The sequence below is a fragment of the Numida meleagris genome, chromosome 8 (genome assembly GCF_002078875.1).
Source record: "Numida meleagris isolate 19003 breed g44 Domestic line chromosome 8, NumMel1.0, whole genome shotgun sequence".
Classification (NCBI taxonomy): domain Eukaryota; kingdom Metazoa; phylum Chordata; class Aves; order Galliformes; family Numididae; genus Numida; species Numida meleagris.
Window position 1 is genome coordinate 3,098,653 of NC_034416.1, and position 17,614 is coordinate 3,116,266.

Here is a 17,614-nt window from a genome sequence, read left to right on the forward strand (position 1 = left end):
AAAGCCCATGGGGAGTGGGCATGACAGCTTTGTTTGTACAGACAGCAAGGAAGAATCTTGTATGTGGAAGTTTCCTGATGCATGACTTGAAGCTTCTACACCGTGCTGCCTCTGAACGGTTCATCCTTCTTGCTGCTGTCCTGCAAGCAAAGCTCAGAGGATATAAATTTACACCAAATTGGATAAAATCAAGATGTACTGGGAGTCCCTGAAGTGTTATGAGCTGACAAATGTGCAGATCTTCGATACTGTGCAGGAGGCATCCTGACCCAAAGAAATTCAAGCTTCCTGGATTGTAGAGTGCAAACCAATGCATCCATTTCTTTCCATGCCAGAAAAGAAAAAAAAATCACATTTCCTTAATATTTGTCACTGCGTTTTGTGAAATTGATTGATTTGGAGGCTCATCTCTGCTTGCAGTGTGACCAGGGAGCCTCTTCAGAGCTCTCCCTTTGCATGGAAGGTGAATTCTTTGAGCTCACGCTGTTTGCTGCCTTGCAGTGAAGTTTTCTGGCTGTCTTTCCTCATTGAAATCTCCTGCTCAGCAGTGAGCACAGGGACTTCCCCCAGCACGGGGCATCCTGGCTGCAAGGGCTAGGTCAACGCTCTTGCCAACTCTGTTTGGGAGAAAGTCTTTCCAGGCCTGGAAGGAAGCATGGAGTCAGGCTTAGCTGTGCCCAGCCATGCTCACCTCACAACCACTTCAGCTGGCCAGCCCTGTGGTACAAAACAGCTGATTCACCCTGCAGAACTGTCAGCCCGTTCCCAAAATCTTCACTACAAAGACATGACAATGGTGAAATGGAGATGGTGTCAGCAAACCTTTTCACTAACTTCTATATTTCGTTTTTTAAGAGTTAAGTGTTGTTTGAAAAGAAAGAAGAGTTCACTTTTTGTGCTTTTGCTCACTGGGTTTCTTGGAATGAGGCATTAAGGCTTACAGCTGATGCTGACAGATAGGAAGGGACTCTGCCTTTAGTGCTGGTCCATTAGGTCTGCTGTTTGTTCACTATTTATTAACTTCTCACTCCTTAAGACTTTGCTTTAATTTAACAAACAATTTCGTCTGCCTGAAAGAGAAAAAAAAAAAGAAAAAAAAATCATTATTTCTTTTCCAAAGCCCCATTTGCCAAGCCAGGGATGCATTGCCATTCTGCTGAGGCACAGCACTGGTAAAGAAAGCCATTGTGCTCTCTGGAGAACACACTTCATTCATTTCACAGTGGGTGGTTCTTGATTATCCAAGTTGAGTTTCTTAATAAAAGACGCCTGTTGTTGGAAATAATAAGCTGGTGAATACTTCCATGCTGTAATTTAGCAAATAATCTTAGCACAGTAGTTAATAACCCAACCATTTTAGAGGCTGCACTTTTGAGATTCTGCATTTCAGTTTTGAGGTTATGAGAAAGAGCAGAGTCTCTCATCGATTCATAAAAGGCAAAGCTAAAAGGCATGTTCTTGACTTGGAGCAGGCTGCCCAGTGAGATTGTGGGTGACCCCTCCCTGGAGACACTCAAGGCCAGACTGGATGGATGGGGCTGTGAGCAACCTGGGCTAGAGGGAGGTGTCCCTGCTATAGCAGGGGGTTGGAACTGGATGATCTGAAAGGTCCCTTCCAATCCAAACCATTCTGTGATTCTATGACTTGGCCGAAACATCCTTTTGTTGCTTGTGCCCAAGTCAATTTATTGCTGATATTCCATAGAAGAAAATCCATATGCCCATCATTATGGTACCCGGCACCTCTGTTTGTGTCACGCTCAGGCTTGGAGGGAGATGTTTGTGTTGCCTTTATTAAACTAGATTTTCCAAAGAGAGGCACACACATAGCTGACAGCTGGTCTGGGTAGGATTTATGTCTTCTTGGATCTAGGACATTCTCTCAGATTGGTAAACAACGACACTTTCCCTGTGCTTCACTGAATGCATCTGGATATGGAGTTATTAAGCAAATGTCCTTTGATTCACAGTGGGGAATAGTAAGGAGCTCTCTGTGGATTTACAGAATGGCATGCTATGTAAGAAGGCTAATAATTTATCAACATACAGTATGCATTTACTACGCATCTTAAACTAAATTAGTCCCAGATCTGAAATAAAATATGAAGAGCAAACAGACGAGAATGAAAGCTATTCTAGCATGAGGCTCCTGATCCCAGTAGCACAAATACGGGAGATGGAAAGAACCATTCATGGCTGCTCTCACCCACCCGGGAGAGCTTCACTGACCCACGGAGACCAAGAGGTGTCTAATTGACTCTGCTTTTTTAGCAGATGGCTAATTGATGGGTTATTTGTGAATGCCATTCTCGTGGTTGGATGCATCCCGGGTGAAATCTGCCTGATGGGTATGGCTGGAAGCAGTGCTGAGCTCTGGTCTGTTTGCAGAGGGGCTGTGGTAGGTAGAGCAGAAGCACATGTGGTCCCTGGGGATGGCTGGGCGGACTCATCGTGGGGCTGGGGGGGGGGATTCTTGGGCTTTGACATGGCAGGGTCTTATTTTTTCTTATTGCTTTTGTTTGCTTTTCTACCTTCAGCATTAAGGTGCTTGAAAGAATTGTTGTGAAATCCTGCAGTTCTCATGGATTGCATTAAGCCAGGAAAAGCTAAGGAGCCTTTCCAAGGGAAGCAGAAATGCATGTGTAGACCCATGTTTGCCAATCTGGGCCCCCAGCAAGCTGGGCTGTGCAGGGTTGTCTTCCCCAGTAGCAACAAAAGGCTTTGTCCAAACTGTACGGATCTCTTCTCCATGCTGGACCTAGTGACATTGCTGACTGATTTCTACAACTCATAGAATCCATTTATAGGAGTCAAGAGATTCACATAAATAATTTATGAATAATATATATTGAGATACTCATATAAATAAGCAAAATTTGGGGAAGTGATGTAGAGAATCCCTGCACAAGCACTGGATGGGAAGGATTTATCCCACCCTGAAAATGACAGTGAGGTGCAGGGATGTTGCCTCTGTCCAGCACTCTTCATCTGAACACCTGAAACCACATTCCTAAGAGTGAATGAATGGCTTTCATGTGCTTTACCTTTTCCCAGGATCTTCTGATGTTTCTCATAGTTGTTCCAGATGGTAACTTTCTCAAAACCACAAATTATCAGTGCAAATTAAGTTGGCTCAAGCTCCTACCATCAAATGTAGCTTGTTGGTTTTTTTTTTTTTTTTTGACTGTAAGGTAGATTTCACATCACAGAAAACTGTCTGGCACCCAGACAGACAAGTGACTTCTCTGCAAAAGGACTAGATCCTGTGAAATAATATTCATCTCCTTCAAATGTCATGCAGCTGGGTTAAGCCTTGCCTCATTATGTTACCATTAGCTGCATTAATATATTCTGACAAAAGTACATTAAAACTGCAGATTGATCTTGTGGAATCCATGCTGGCTTTCTAGAGTGCCTGGAAATGTTTTGTGTTTTGAAGTGAAAGAAGATAAAAGGAATGAGAGTCTATTAGAGAGATGTCCTGCGTGGTACTGAGCCATTTGGTGCGTCGTGTGTTCAGAGGGATTTGACATGGAGCATGGTGTGATGGAAGGAGTCCAGAACCCAGATAAGTCAGGATCCAGCAACAATACACCTGAAAAATTTAGGTGACTGCAGATTTTTAATAGAAGCCCTTTGATTTGTAAAAAGTCCAAAGTCCAGAAGCGAGGAATGTGGGTAACATTAATTCCAGCAGTTGTCTGTTCTGCGGCATCCATCCAACAATAAGACAACAACTTTCTGTCCACAACAACTCTGCGTAATAGAAATGTTCCCCGTACCATAGATATTTCTATTGGGATGTCCTTACTGCCTGGATTCTGGCAAACAGACCTTCAGCTTTTCCCAGGACGGGGCAATCTAGGTGCTGCACATGGGGAAGCTCAGCCTGCAGGCAGCTCATCTCTGCCCGTAGTTATGGAGATAACTCAAAAAAAGCTGAAGTCACACGCAAGAAAGAAAAAAAGCCGTACGTATTATTTTTAAATGTGTTGATTTGAAGGTGGAGGGATGAAAAAACCCCGTTCACATTTTTATACACTTTTCAGTTAGAGATTAAGCTGATTGCCACCGTGGGGGATTTTGGACAGGCTCCTTGATTTCTTGACACTGAGATGCTTTGTTCTTGGCTCTGCGGCACAGCGCTGTACAAACAGCAGCGACTGAACTTTAAGAGTACTTACGAGTGGATTTGAGCTCTCTTGACTTAGCCAAGGGAAGCCAGCAAGGACTCAGCCTGCATTTTAATGACTGCAGCTTGAAAAGCGTGCAGTGGCGCTCAGGAGGTCTCACAGGAGCTTCCTGGAGAATGATAGGGCACCACGGGGAGACTGTGACTTCTTGCTCACCGTCATGCCCAGGGCAGCTCCACCTCCTTGTGCTGAGGACGCCAGGTGTACCCTCACTTTATTTCTGCTCTCACCCACAATGTGGAAAGCGTGTTGTTAGCTGTGGCTTAGAGGTGTAATTGAATGGGTTGAGTATTAGGGAAATTTTCTTATCTGAAGGAATGGTGATGCACCAGCACAGGCTGTCCAGGGAGGTGGTAGGGTCACCGTCCCCAGAGGTGCTCCAGAACCATGGGGATGTGGCACTGAGGGATGTGGTGATGGGCATGGTGGGGTGGGTTGGGCTTGGACTTGGGGCTCTTAGAGATCTTTCTGGCCTTATTGATTCTACGATTCTAGAGACCCAGCCTCTCCTCTCTGTGGCAATAACCTTTAAATTGTGAGTTCTCATTGCAAAAGCTCCTCAACTGGGTGGAGTTTTCCCCTGAGCTCTGCACCAGCTCAGAGCACCAGCTGAATTTCTTCCTATTCCTGCTGTGAATGTTAGCTCAGGTGCCTTCAGCACATCGTTTACCACCTCCCTTGGTCCCCCATTCACTCTTGTGAAAAATAAGTCAGTCACTTCCACTCATAACAAAAAAAATCTTTGCTGCTTTATCTCTTTAAAATGTACCTGACTGGCTGAGATTATGCCCGGAATATTTTTAACATCTCTTTCTCCTGTCGAGCAAAATCAAAGCTCCTGAGCTCCGTGAGGCTGCTGCTGATCTAAGTGCAATCTCTGCTAATCACTGCAGCCTGAGGGTGATTGACTTCAGGCAGTTCCAGAGGCCGTGGTCAAAGCTGACCACAGGGTTCGTGGAGATGAGCTGCAGCTGGTTTTGGCCCTCAGGTTCAGAAAGATTAGCTGGAAAATACAAGCTGTAGCCAATGGAGCCAGGGAAGAGCTGGAAGGACCCAATAAATGTGAGCGTGAGGCACAGAGAGAAAGGAGGCTTGATGCTGGTGGGCAGAAACTGTGGCAAGTAGGAGGGAACTGGGGGATATAAAGGTAAGTGAAAAACAGAAACCTGGAGCCCCTTTCAAATTGGCAGTGTCCATTCTCATAGCAGGGCAGATATTGGGTGGCAGGGATGCTGCCTGGCTGGTGCTGCAGGGCAGGCTCCTTCAGAGGAGAATTAGCTCCTATCAGAACTAAGACTCAGCTTAATTATTTCAGCTACGCTGGGATAATTTCAATTAGCTTTTTCACATCTGATGGTATCTCCCCCATTTTGCTCAGGCAGACATTTGCCCTCAATTTTTTTTGCTCTTACCCAGGAGTTGGACGTGATTAAAAGTCTTGTCTGTTTTCTAGGTGCTCTGTGTATGCTCTGTCTCACTGTTTATCAGATTGTTCAGGATATTTGAACAACTTACTGGGAGCAGTTTCTTTTTGATTAAACCTCACCTGGAGTTTACAGTGCGGAGGTTGGGCTCATTTCTCTGCCTCTCTTATCACGCCAGAATCAGACCTCAGTGTGTGCATCCTCATGGATGATTACAAACATTTCTGTGAGGTGTCCCTCACCCTCAAGGTAGTCGCTTAGCAACTGCTTCCCTGTCATGTCACACATGTGATGGAGGTAACATGCAGTCAGTGTCTCTTTGTTTGCTAGAAAAAAATGTACTTTGAGGAGGAAGAGAGTTAAATAGAGAAAACTTGAGCTTTGGTGGAGGTGACTCTTTACCCTGAGGGAAGGTGCATTTAAAAACATCACCCCAAAATGTCTGCTGTTGCTCAGGGATGTGCTGTGAAGGTGATGGGAGAAGCAGCCTGCTCTTGGGCAGGTCGCCATCCCAGAAGTGCCCCACGGCCCTTCGTTCTGTGCAAGGATGGGACAGCTGACTCCCTCTCCCTTGGCTTGTCCTATGGATACTAAGGTTCAAAGAAAAAAAGTATAGATTAGATTTTCCTTCCCAGACCATCTACTGCTTTGAGGTGTCTGTACAGTTGTTACTCAGATGGCTGTGGCCTCTTTGGCCCACAGAAGGATGCTGTGTAGCAGCATCTGCTTTGATCTCTCAGCACGGACGGGGGCTCTGTGTCAGGCTGCAGACCTCTGCTTGCTCACAGCTATTTATTTGGTGTTTTTAGCTCCACTGATCTCCCAAGTGGTTGGAAATGTCAGAGAGATGAGATAGTGTGATCTGAAGGACTGTCTCTGTTCAATATCAAAGTAAACTTGTGGTTGTCTTGTAATAATTAAAACCAGCTCTGCTAATCAATATGTCTCAGTTTAGCTAACTCTTGCTCAAGTTCAGACTTTCTTTTTAATTAAACTTGCTTCAGTGACCTTTTATTCCTTTGCTTGCATCAGCAGTGCCATCCGTTTGCATATATTAATGCAATAGGAAGGATGCAAATAAGCCAGCTGCATGGGGAAATCTTGATTAAGCAATTTCACAAGGAAGGGGATGATTTGTTAGGAAGGCTCTTCATGCATTTTCAAGAGAAAGATGGACTCAACTGGGAGAAATGAGTCCAGCTCCTTCATTGGAGCTGGGGCGGTTTGGGCAATGAGTGTCCCTGCTGCTTGTGCAGTCGAACACCGCAAGTTTCCTCTGCTCATCTTCTGTGGGGTCTTGCTTTGTGTGCTTTGCAGCTAGATGCTCCTTTGTTACGGTTTCAGCAGGGATCCCCATTTGTTATGAGTATGTTCTGGCTGTGGAGAACTTAACATTTAGTATAGTTAAGGCTACGCATCTCTATCCCCAAAGCCATGGGGTGCTTTCAGTTCCATCTGGATGGTGATCTATCGGACCACCTGTCTGAGACATCTTTTCTTTTTCTACAGCTTCTGGGAGGTTTGCAGAGTGGGAATTTGCCATTTGTGAACTCTTTGTCCTGTGTAAAAGTGGATCAGTCTGGACTTGCTTTACTATGAATGTAATACATTTCACATGTTAAATGCTTCCATGGTAAGAAGCTGAGTAATATAGAGGATGTTTTCTTTGGCTCTGGGTTGCAGCCTCTATAGGTGCTTGCCATGCTCAGAGCTCTGGGCATGACAGAAACATCCATTCAGCTTTTTCATTTCTTCTCCCCTGTAAACACAGGCTAATCTTTCTTGGATTCACAGCTGTAGCATTTCTAATGGAAGTAAGTCTACTTCATGGCAGACAGCACAAAAATCCCAGTCCTGCATTGTGATCCACTAATGGACATGGGTGTTTGGAGAGCACTGATAAGGCAGTGGGACTTTGTGCAGGGCTCAGCCCGCTGCTACATCGCTGCCCTGGGCTGGTAGGCAAGTTCAGCACCTTGTGATTCACAGGGAAAACAGCTGAACTTTTAAATGACAGGAGGGTGGGCAGTCTGCAATTGTTCAACATTCCTGCTGCATAGACGGCGCACGAAGCAAAATGTTTGCTCTATACATCCCCTGCCAATCTGCTCCCCAATTCCTTGGTATTAAAGGTCACTGGGTATTCTGCAAAATTTATCAAAATCTTGCTGTATGATGCCTTTCTTTCAGTCTGCTCCTCTGTCACTGCAAACGTTCCTTGAGTGAGGCTGCCCAGGAGCTGGTTGCAATTCCTCTGCGCCATCTGTCTCCCTGCGGCATGGGGAAGTGGGAGCAGAGCAGCATGACAGGCTCCGTGCTGGCATGGCAGGGGCTGGCAGGTGGCGGGGCTCTGCTTGGTGGGCACAGCCGAGGCCTCAAGAGCAGTTTTTGTCCCATCCTGCAACAAAAAGAGACGCTTTTCTTTTTGAGAGTAGGAGGAGAGGATGACCAAGTCTGGAACGGCCCAAACAAAAGTGAGGTTTGAACCCCAAACGAGCATCCTGAAGCAGGAATTTTGTTTGGGGTGTTTGTGGACGCCCTTGTTCTTGAGGCGTAAATGCAGAGACAGTTTTGCAAAACTCTAATTTCCGTGGAAAGCTTCTTTGGTGGTAGTGGGATGCAGCACACCTCGCCTCCAGAAGGCTGTCTTATTCTGCCTACCCTTGACCTGCAATCCAAGATCTCCCAGCCCCTCTATTTTTAGGCGCTGCTGAATGCTCCATTATACGCTTTTCCTAATCAACTGTTAGAAACGGAGTAGCTGCAAGAACCGACTGTCACAGGGCAGTGCTCACGCTGTGTCATGAAATGACTGGCTTTGACACCTACAAAGTAATGAGAACTGCTTATTAGGCTGCTAGTTCGGGACATTTTGTTTTGTATTTCTTTTCCGAGCGTGCTTGCTGGGCTTAGCTCAGTGCTAAGTCAGAAAAGAAGATGCTTCCACACGCCCTGCCTGGCTCTTTCCCCATCTGCAAGAGAAGCGTGCTGAAACTTGGGGAAAGAGCTGAGAGCTCTTATCTCCTCACATCAGCGCTCTCTCCTGCTGCTGTGCACGTACCTTTTTAAGCCTCCTTAATGCGCTTTCTGATGCTATCGCTCCACGTTCTCCGGGCTCCGTTCGGGTTGTTTGTTTTCCCCGGGGAAGGGCAATGCGACAGCGTGAGGTTTGTTAGAAACCTCTCCCTCTGTGCAAAGCTCTCTGTCTGTCCCTCTGCGGCTTGATTGCCTGTCAGCGCTGCTCTGGTTTTTAACTCAGCCAAGGTGAGGCTGTGCAGTGCCATGAAGTAGGGGGAGGTACAGCTTTGTGCAGGTTTAGACCTGAAGCTGAGCAGTTAGGAGGAAAAAAATAAGCGTGTGTGGTTTTTTTCTTTCTTTTTTATTCTTTTAACCTCATGCCAGTATTTCTAAGTACTACAAATTGTAGAGATAACAGCCAATTTCAGAGCGCTCACACTGCAGTGCATCATCCTGAGCTGCAACGTGATTTCTGTTTGGCCAGGAGCAGCATGAAAAAGGTACAAACGTACCAGAATATGTGAACTTCATGGTCCAAACATATCTCCAGATTTCCCTGAATTTTGCTATGAGACATGCACGTGGTGCAGTGTTACTTTGCCTACTGGGCTGAAGGTCCTCCTGACCCCAGGGTAGTCTAAAAAAAGCCATGCAGTATTCAAAATCAGTTTTCAAAATCAGTATTCAAAATCAGTTTTCAGTATTCAAAATGCTATTACAGCCCTATATTCCTTCTTCTATGCGCTGTGCTTCCCTTTCTGGAGGGTCTTGCTATCAGCTGTGTTAAAGATGCCCATGTGCTTAAAGCTAAGAGCATAACTTTTAGGTAAGCTTCTGAAGGAGTTTATTACTATACATTCATCTGAAATTGAGACAATTAGTAAATCATCAGTTATGTCTTCCAAGCAGCGGGGTTTTCAGCATCAGGTGGTGACCCCATTGGCAGCCCTTCCCTTCCCAGAGAGCTTCCTCACCTTCCCAAAAACAAGAGCTCTTTCCTCTTGGTAGGGTTTGGTGATGTGCTCATCTGCAAGTGTTGCTCTGCTCAGCCGAGACAACGTTGCTGGTGTCTTTGAGGGAATAGGAAACCTTGACGCTCCCACCACTTCTGGGCAGTGCTGTCCATAGGACGTAGCTGAGGGCAGAACTCCTGGGGGGAGTCATGCCACAGCCAAATGTTTTTGAGTCCTCAGAGCCCCTGCAATCCACTGTGGCAGCAGGCAGCAAAAAAAGGTGTGGGTGCCAGGCTGCAGGTGCTGCCCTTGCTGAGGTCACCACGTGTCCCGGGGGCTGCAGCAGCGCTGAGGCTGTGCCCGCCTGGGGCTGGCCGTGACAAGGTCATCCTCTCTTGCTTGATTCATCGTGCTTCTGCTGCAACAAAACATGAAATTCAGGGCTGATGTCACGCGGAGCAAAGGCAAACAAAATGTTGGCACGAAATGCTGAGGTGATTCTCCCAGTGGTTGAGGGCAGCAGCTCCTGCACCCCAAGATAACAGTGCCCCAAATTGCACTGACAGCCACAGCGTGGGCGCAAGCTGAACGCTGTGCTGAGTTGGCTCAGTGTAAAGTTAAAGCAAGGAGAGACAGAGGTAGAAAGGAGTTGAGCTGTGCTCCCCAGTGCTGGGGGTGCTGGCATCTCACGGCTCTGCTGCTCTCGTAGGTATCAGCACACACAGGCTGGTGTTTGGGGGAGAAGGTGATGAACATTCAATTCAGACTCTACTGTAATGGACAGTAGGGTAAACAGAAATGTAATTCATTAGAGCAACATCTTGATCTCCCACGTCTGCTGAATTCCTGCTCATTTCGTGGCGTAGCGGCAGACACACGGAGTGCCCTTGCACAGATCAGAGCAAATCACTGCTGAAGGGAGCAGACTGGGGACCGCAATCTCTTAGCTGTGTGTAGGAGGAGGTGGAACGCAACAGTTGCTCCATGGCATGTGGAAAGACAGGTAATGGCCCCGTGGAACAAACTGGGTGCTGACTGCTGAAAGGCAGTAATTGCTGGGATCGTTTGCGTGAGAAGTCCTCCTTTCTACAGATGTCAGCTGGGGGTTGGCAAAGCCACTGATTAAATTTAACAAAATCGTACGTTTCTTACCTGGTTTTCCTTTTGTTCTCTACCACCTCTTTCTGATGTTAAAATTAAAGCAGAGTAGGATCATTTTAGTTGTTGAATAGGTAAGCTGTAATTAACTAGTCCATCAGGATTGCTTTTGTTCCTGAGATCATTATAGGTGAGGCAAAGTTGCATCTATTCCTACAATGTGCTGCCATGCTATTTTGAATGTATAGATGCTTTTTGAACAATTTTCTATGAGTGCTGATTTACCTGAACGTTCCTGCAGCCAGAGTACTTCTGAAAGCAGAGAGCTTCCATGCATATGTGTGTGTGTGAAGACATATATTGCTCTCATTATGCAGTTTTACATGTAATCACAGGTTTTTTTTTTGTTCTGGTTTGGTCTGTGGGTCGTGACCTCTTGTTTTCACTCTGAAATCGCTGCTAGAAGTTCATTTGATGCAATGTAATCTCTCCTAACAATAGTCTCTTGTGTTACTACAGAGGTAAATGCCCTATAATGAGAAGAGATTCTTTGCACTTCTGACCAGTAAAGGCCGTTTGGATTGATCCAATCATGCAAAACAAATTAAAAAGAAAAAAAGAAAATCGGGTCCCAAAAGCCCCTCTGCTCCCATGAGAAGTGAGAGCATTTGCTGACTTTGTGGTTAACTTCAAATGACAGCACATTTGCAGTCTGCCTTATAAACCCTGCAGCTCTCATGTATGCGACTTTCAGCTGCTGGATTTGAAACAACCCAAACAAAAACAACTCCCAAGAGAATCAGTTTCTTTCTTCGGCTCAGAGCCTGTTTTGCTGAACTGACCCATGGATTCTGCTCCCTTTGCAAATAGGAGAGCCCAAAGCCTGCTGATAACAGGAGGGAGGAAATTGCTATTTGCCCCTCTGCTTGCAGCCAGTTCAGTCCCAATGTCCTGCTATATGACTGGAACTGTTAAAAACAAACAACCAAACAAAACCCCAGGTCTTTGCAACCTCGAAGCTTCAGCCATGGCTACGCTGCCTCCTGAGCATGGCTGCCAGTTGCTAACACCTAAAGCTGCGGCTAATTTGTAAAGCCTTTTAAAGGTGATTCTTAATCACAACCATTGTGGGGTTTTGCCTCCCAGAAAGCCCTTCACACTGGGAGGTGAAATGCAGAGCTGCTTCATGGGTGCAGTCAGGCTGCCCCAGAGCAGTGTTGTGTCCCCTGTAGGAACACAGTGCTCTGCGGGATGCTTTGTGCTGTGTCAGTGTTTGCCAGACCTGCAGTGCTCTGGCTCCTTCCCAGCCCTGGGGCTGTAAATTAGCAGCAAACCACCAAGGCTTCCTTTCCTTCAAGGCTGTGCATGTGAGAGGGGGAAGAGACAGGACAGAATGATGTAAAAAAAAAAAAAAAAAAAAAAAAAAATGGGGCAAAAAGGAAAAAAAAGAGGAAAAAGTGCTTGTACAAAACGTTGCTCAGCGTTGCTGCCCCAGCCAAGCTCCTTGTGGGAGCAAACCCAGCAGCTGGTTTGTATTGAGAGCGCTTGGCAGTGTGCACGGACGAGCCCTCACCCAGGTGCTCTGCCATGGATGGCCGGGTTTGCTAATGTTGGCCATCAATGTTAACTAGGTCATAAAAATGTCCATGGGTTGGCTGGAACAAGGCTCCTAACGAGCTGCTATTTCAGTCCCATCTCTAGCGGTTTCCCAAAGGCTGTGTTTATAAAAATGCTTCAGTGTTGGTAATTGTTTCGTCCTCGTGGCAGTGAGGGCTGTGAAATGGTTCATCAATTTTTTGCAGAGGTTGTTCTGGTCAAGCATTTCCTCCATGTTGGGATGATGAGATGGTGTGCACGGTGGCTTAGGTTGCATGGAGATGATCGCACCACTCTTTTTAGAGCTGGAAAGTGGGAGAATAGCAACCACATGTGTTGTCACAACTCTTTCCTCATGGCACTTGCTTTTGAGCATTCCCAGTTTAAAAAAGAAAAAAAAAATGAAAAAAGCAACAACAAGCAAACAAAAAAAACCCACAGACATAAAAAAAATAATAATAATAATGTTCAGCAAAGAACAGCATCAGTCCATTCATTCTGTGGAAATGAATCATTTCAGTCATAGAATGGAAAATCTGTGAACTGGCCCTTCCCTTAGGACTGCCCCTTAGTCTCCCCAGGAAGACTATTGCATGGCAATGGCACATAGATGCATATGCTATGACACCTCTCCTGGGCTTTGCTGCTGTCTTGCTTTCCCCAGACAGGGTGACTGAACCCCAGAGGGAGACAGTCCTTGCTGGAGCACCTGGGCCTGGTTCACGGGGTTGGGAAGAAATCCAAGAGGTGGAATTAGAACTCCCAGACTGTTACAAAAGAAGGCGTGCAGCTTTAGTGCAAGGCAGACGAAGGCAAAGATGCTTTCCTGTTGTGGGTCATTGTTTTGGTTTCCTGCACACAGCTTGGCCATGGTGTTCTCCTGTGGGCAACTCCATTTTCTACATTGCCCACAGAGGGTTCCTCCCACGAACTGAAATAATTGAAGCCTTGACTCAAGCCCGGTGAGAACAGTGGGGGACTTTCCACTGACTGCCTGATATGTGCAGCTCTGGGCTGCTCCAGGCACTCCGGGGAGCTCTTGGTTTCCGACTCATTGAAACCTTCTTGGCCTTGGGCACTGCCCTGCTGTGCAGGACTGCTCAAAGTAGTTTTAATGAAGCATGAGCTTGATTTAAGTAGGGACTCTGTCCCTCTGCACTGGAACAAGGAGAGGGGAGCCTTGCTGGGACTGCTAAGCAGACTAGTTGAAATGAGTTTTAGGTGGAACATAAAGTGCCACCTATCCTGTAGGGGGTTAAAAGATAAGAAAAACCTTTAACTTTGGCTCATGGAATTTGATGGTTTTGTTCTCCTGATTATCCAGAGTCGGATGTATAGATTCCTCAGAGATAGCAAATGAAACCATGGAGAAAAATCCATTCTTCAGAATGGCTCAGAAATATCTTTTTGACAGGAGTGCAAGTTTTGCTATTATTTAATTCTGTCTTTCTGTCCTCTGGAGCTAAATGACCAGCGAGATTATGTGCTGTGCTTCATTACTTGAGAACATTGCAGCAAGAAGCTGGAATAATGAGTGTGGAGCTTTGTTCTGATAGTGGCTGAGGTTCTCAGGGCTTCCAAAGATCAGATTTAGCAATGAGAAAAATTGAAATATACTGAAGAAGTCAATATTTTCTAGGATAGTTACGGAAATTACAATAAAATCAGCTCAGATGTTGGGCATAAAAAGATGCTCTGAAGATGGACTGTGTGATTCCCATAAACCCATCTGAGCAGTTTCAGCCTTGGCTGCCCCTTCTCATTTCCAACTCCTTCTACAAACAGCTGGATTGAGGTTTCTGTATGGGATGGATATCTTTCCACTAGGAGTGGAAAAGAAAATAACTGACATATCAAAATACAAAGCACATTTGACAGAATGTAATCAACTTTGCAAGCCTTCAAATCCCCCTGTAGGGAAGAGGGAGTGGTAGTACCAATCAAACCATTTCCATCTCCCTTAGCTTCTTGACATCGGGAATCAAGCACCCATGTAACAAGCAAGAATAAGAACAACGTCCATCTCAAACACACGAGGCTGCAGCCTTTGCCCTTATCTCTTCTGCCTTCTCTGAGCTGAAGTATCACCATCATTTTTCCAAAAATACATTTTTTTTTTTTTATCTTTGCAGAAATGACTTTAGGTGGATCTTTAAATGAATTGTTGTACATTGTCATTTATGACAGGTTTTAAGGAGTATCATTAGCCAACTGGCTTTGTTCTCCCGTGTAAAACAAAGTGACACTAAGAGCCTTCAGGCTGCATCCTGAGATCTCTCGTGACACTTTGGGGCACTTTTGATACAGTTTTGTCCCTTTCTGGATTAATGCTCCTTTACCAAATCACTCAAAGATTATCATTTTAATGGGCGCAGACGCTGTGTCCTGTATGTCTCCTAATTCCCTGCTCTGTAATTCCCACGAACCACTTGATTAACTGCTGATGTATTCTGGATAAAGTTATCCTAAGTCTGGTTTAAGTATCCTCGAAGCAATTCAGCAAGCCTTGCTGCCTTCACAGCATTAATGTTCTCTTAATGTTGCATTCTGATGATAAACCTTATTTAAAATAAATAAGCTCACAACACTGAGCATGCATTTTGATCAGATGAAGGCTGATCTCCCATGCATTAATATGAATGAGCGGGATTAGCATGAGGAAATTTGCAATTTCTGAAAGCGCTGGAAGTCTGAGCCGGAATAACAGTGTTAACATTTTGCCTCGGCAAAACCTTAAAAAACCTTACAGGTTTGTTTTGTTTTGTTTTTCCCCCAAGTTATAACCAAGCATATAAATTCAGAGAAAGGCTGAGAGTATGGAATATATTTGAGAAGTTGAAACTTTAATGATATAACTTGGAGATATGAGAGTTAGCAGGCATTTTTATTCTGAATTTCCTGCATGGTTGGTTTGCTGTGTTTTACTGTTTGTTTGGTTTTCTTTGTTAGTTTTTTTTATTATTATTGAAATATTTATCCTCAGCTGGTGGGAGCTGAAGTATGGAGCGTGGTGAGGGCTGAGGGAGCTGTTCAGCCTGGAGGCAGATGAAGGACAGACAAATTGCAATCTCTTGCACCTCGAGTGCTGTATTCAGTTTTGGACCCCTCACTGTTGGAAAGATGTGGATGTCCTGGAGCACGTCCAGAGATGGGCAGTGGAGCTGTGAGGGGTCTGGAGCACCAGTCTTATAGGGAGAGGCTGAGGGAACTGGGATGGGTCAGTCTGGAAAAGAGGAGGCTCAAGGGAGACCTCACTGCTCTCTACAATACCTGAAAAGAGGCTGTGGCAAGACGGGGGTCGGCCTCTGCTCTCAGGTAACAGTGATAGAACAAGAGGTGGTGGCCTCAAGTTGTGCCAGGGGAGGTTCGGGTTGGATATCAGGAAAAACTTCTTCTCGGACAGAGTAGTGATGCGTTGACACAAGCTGTCCAGGGAGTGGTGGGGTCACCATCCTTGGAGGTGTTCCAGAACCATGGGGATGTGGCACTGAGGGACGTGGTGACGGGCACGGTGGAGTAGATTGGGCTTAGACATAGTGATCTTAGTGGTCTTTTCCAATCTTAATGATTCCATGATTCTCTAACAACTCGAAGAAATGGGCTATAAGGACGGAGGACCCAGGATCATCTTGAAGAGACATGGAGAAGGGCCACAAGGCGTGTTCCCACCTAATTAATCTGTAACCGTATGAATTAAGGAGATGGTTGCATGAAGAATAGTGCATCCAGACATGCAGTTAAACATGGATTAGAAAACACTGGGAAGGACAAATGGTCCCAATCCCTAAAAGCAGTGGTAAGGAGGATGTGCTGGGTGTGCGGGAGCACTGTGGGCTCTTGGGGTCTATGAGCTCACACAGCCTGGTGCACAGAGGGACTTTTGCAAGGATTTGGGCTTTTCTGCCTGTGTTTTCATGACATTTGCAGCCTTCCTCTCAAATGGAGGTGTCTGGCAAGCTTCTGGAAATTGCGGTGATGAAAGGTAGTTTTTTTTTTTTTCCTCCTGCTCTTTGAGACATTCTCCTCTAAAACTCCAAGCAGCTGCAGTTTCTTTGTCCAAGCATCTTAATTGTAAGCTCTTCAGTGAGCCAAGCTCTCTTCTTCAGGTCATGACAATGAGGAAAAAGCTTTGCCAGAGCATCATCCATCAGAGATGAATGTGGTGTTAGTGACAGCTCGGAAGCAGACCAGGTTTCGCTGGTGCAGTTGTATGAGTGTTGCTGCACTCTCCAGTGCCCTGACAGTGATTTATCAGTGGGCACTTGGGCCATAATCCACATGGTGCTGGAAACTGAGAGACAACACAATGGAATACGTTAATTCCCTGAAACTCTGCTTCTTCTGATCGTTGCCATCTCCTGCTGTGTGTACCTTTCCTTCTGTTACCTAACGTACATCAAGGCACTGTAAATTGTTACCACCCACAAATATTCTCTGTCATTATTAAACAAAGGAGATGCGATTGCCAGGTAAAGTTAGCCAGATCGCCTCACCAGGGAGGGGGAGAAAAAAATAAAACAGAGAACGGGGAAAATATCTAATTTTGGGAGGTCTTATTTACCATGCTAGGGGCAGTGGATAATTAGGACGTGGATTTTCTTGACATGCTGACTCAGACGGCACTGTCTCGCTGGGGTTTGGAGCAGGGGTGGGAATGTGGAGGTGCACAGGGGCTGTAGGAGCAGGGCTGGCCCTGCAGCAGGCTGGAGCTCTGCAGCTCTGTGTCTGCTTGGCCCTGACCTTGTATTTGTGCTTCTCCATTTGTGCTGCTCCTGGTCTGCAGCACTGGAGCTGCTCCGGGAAATGAGGAGGTATCTGGGGGCTGTGCTGCCGTTCCCACAAGTGCAGAGGATTTACAATCACTTCCAGGGATGTTGAATATGTATTTTGTATTGAAGTTAGCCCCTGCTGCCTCAGCAAATGGCTGGAGTTGCATTAAACCGATATGTTATGATTTCACCGCAGTCGTGTCATTTTGACTTTCCACACGATTCTGCAGAACCATTTATATACACATATCTATGATCTGATTCAACTCCCTCGGCTGTTGCTGGGAGCTTAAGCCACTAGAAAATCCTATTTTGAGACAGACAAAACACGAGAACAAGAAAATTCAGACACTGTGGGATTTGTAATGTGTTTGTTCTTCCAGAAACAGTCCCAGCTCCTTTTTGGGAACCCCCACATCCTATGCAGGGTCACAGGCAAACGATGCGCTCATCTGGCAAAGCTGCTCTGAATGCTATGCAACTCTTTCCATGGAGAAGCAAGATATTTACGGGGCCCTAGGGGCACCAGGGATTTGCAGTGTTGACCTTCTCCCATGATTTCT

At 45.8% G+C, this 17,614-nt stretch overlaps 1 long non-coding RNA gene across 3 annotated transcripts in view; it reads left to right on the plus strand.

Moving 5' to 3' along the window:
* The window catches only part of LOC110403257, a 41,070-nt gene continuing 28,687 nt past the window's right edge, over positions 5,232-17,614 (plus strand). For all 3 annotated transcript variants that reach the window (XR_002441591.1, XR_002441592.1, XR_002441593.1), the window contains exon 1: positions 5,232-5,340. This is a non-coding gene — a long non-coding RNA (uncharacterized LOC110403257). The remainder of the gene's footprint in view (positions 5,341-17,614) is intronic.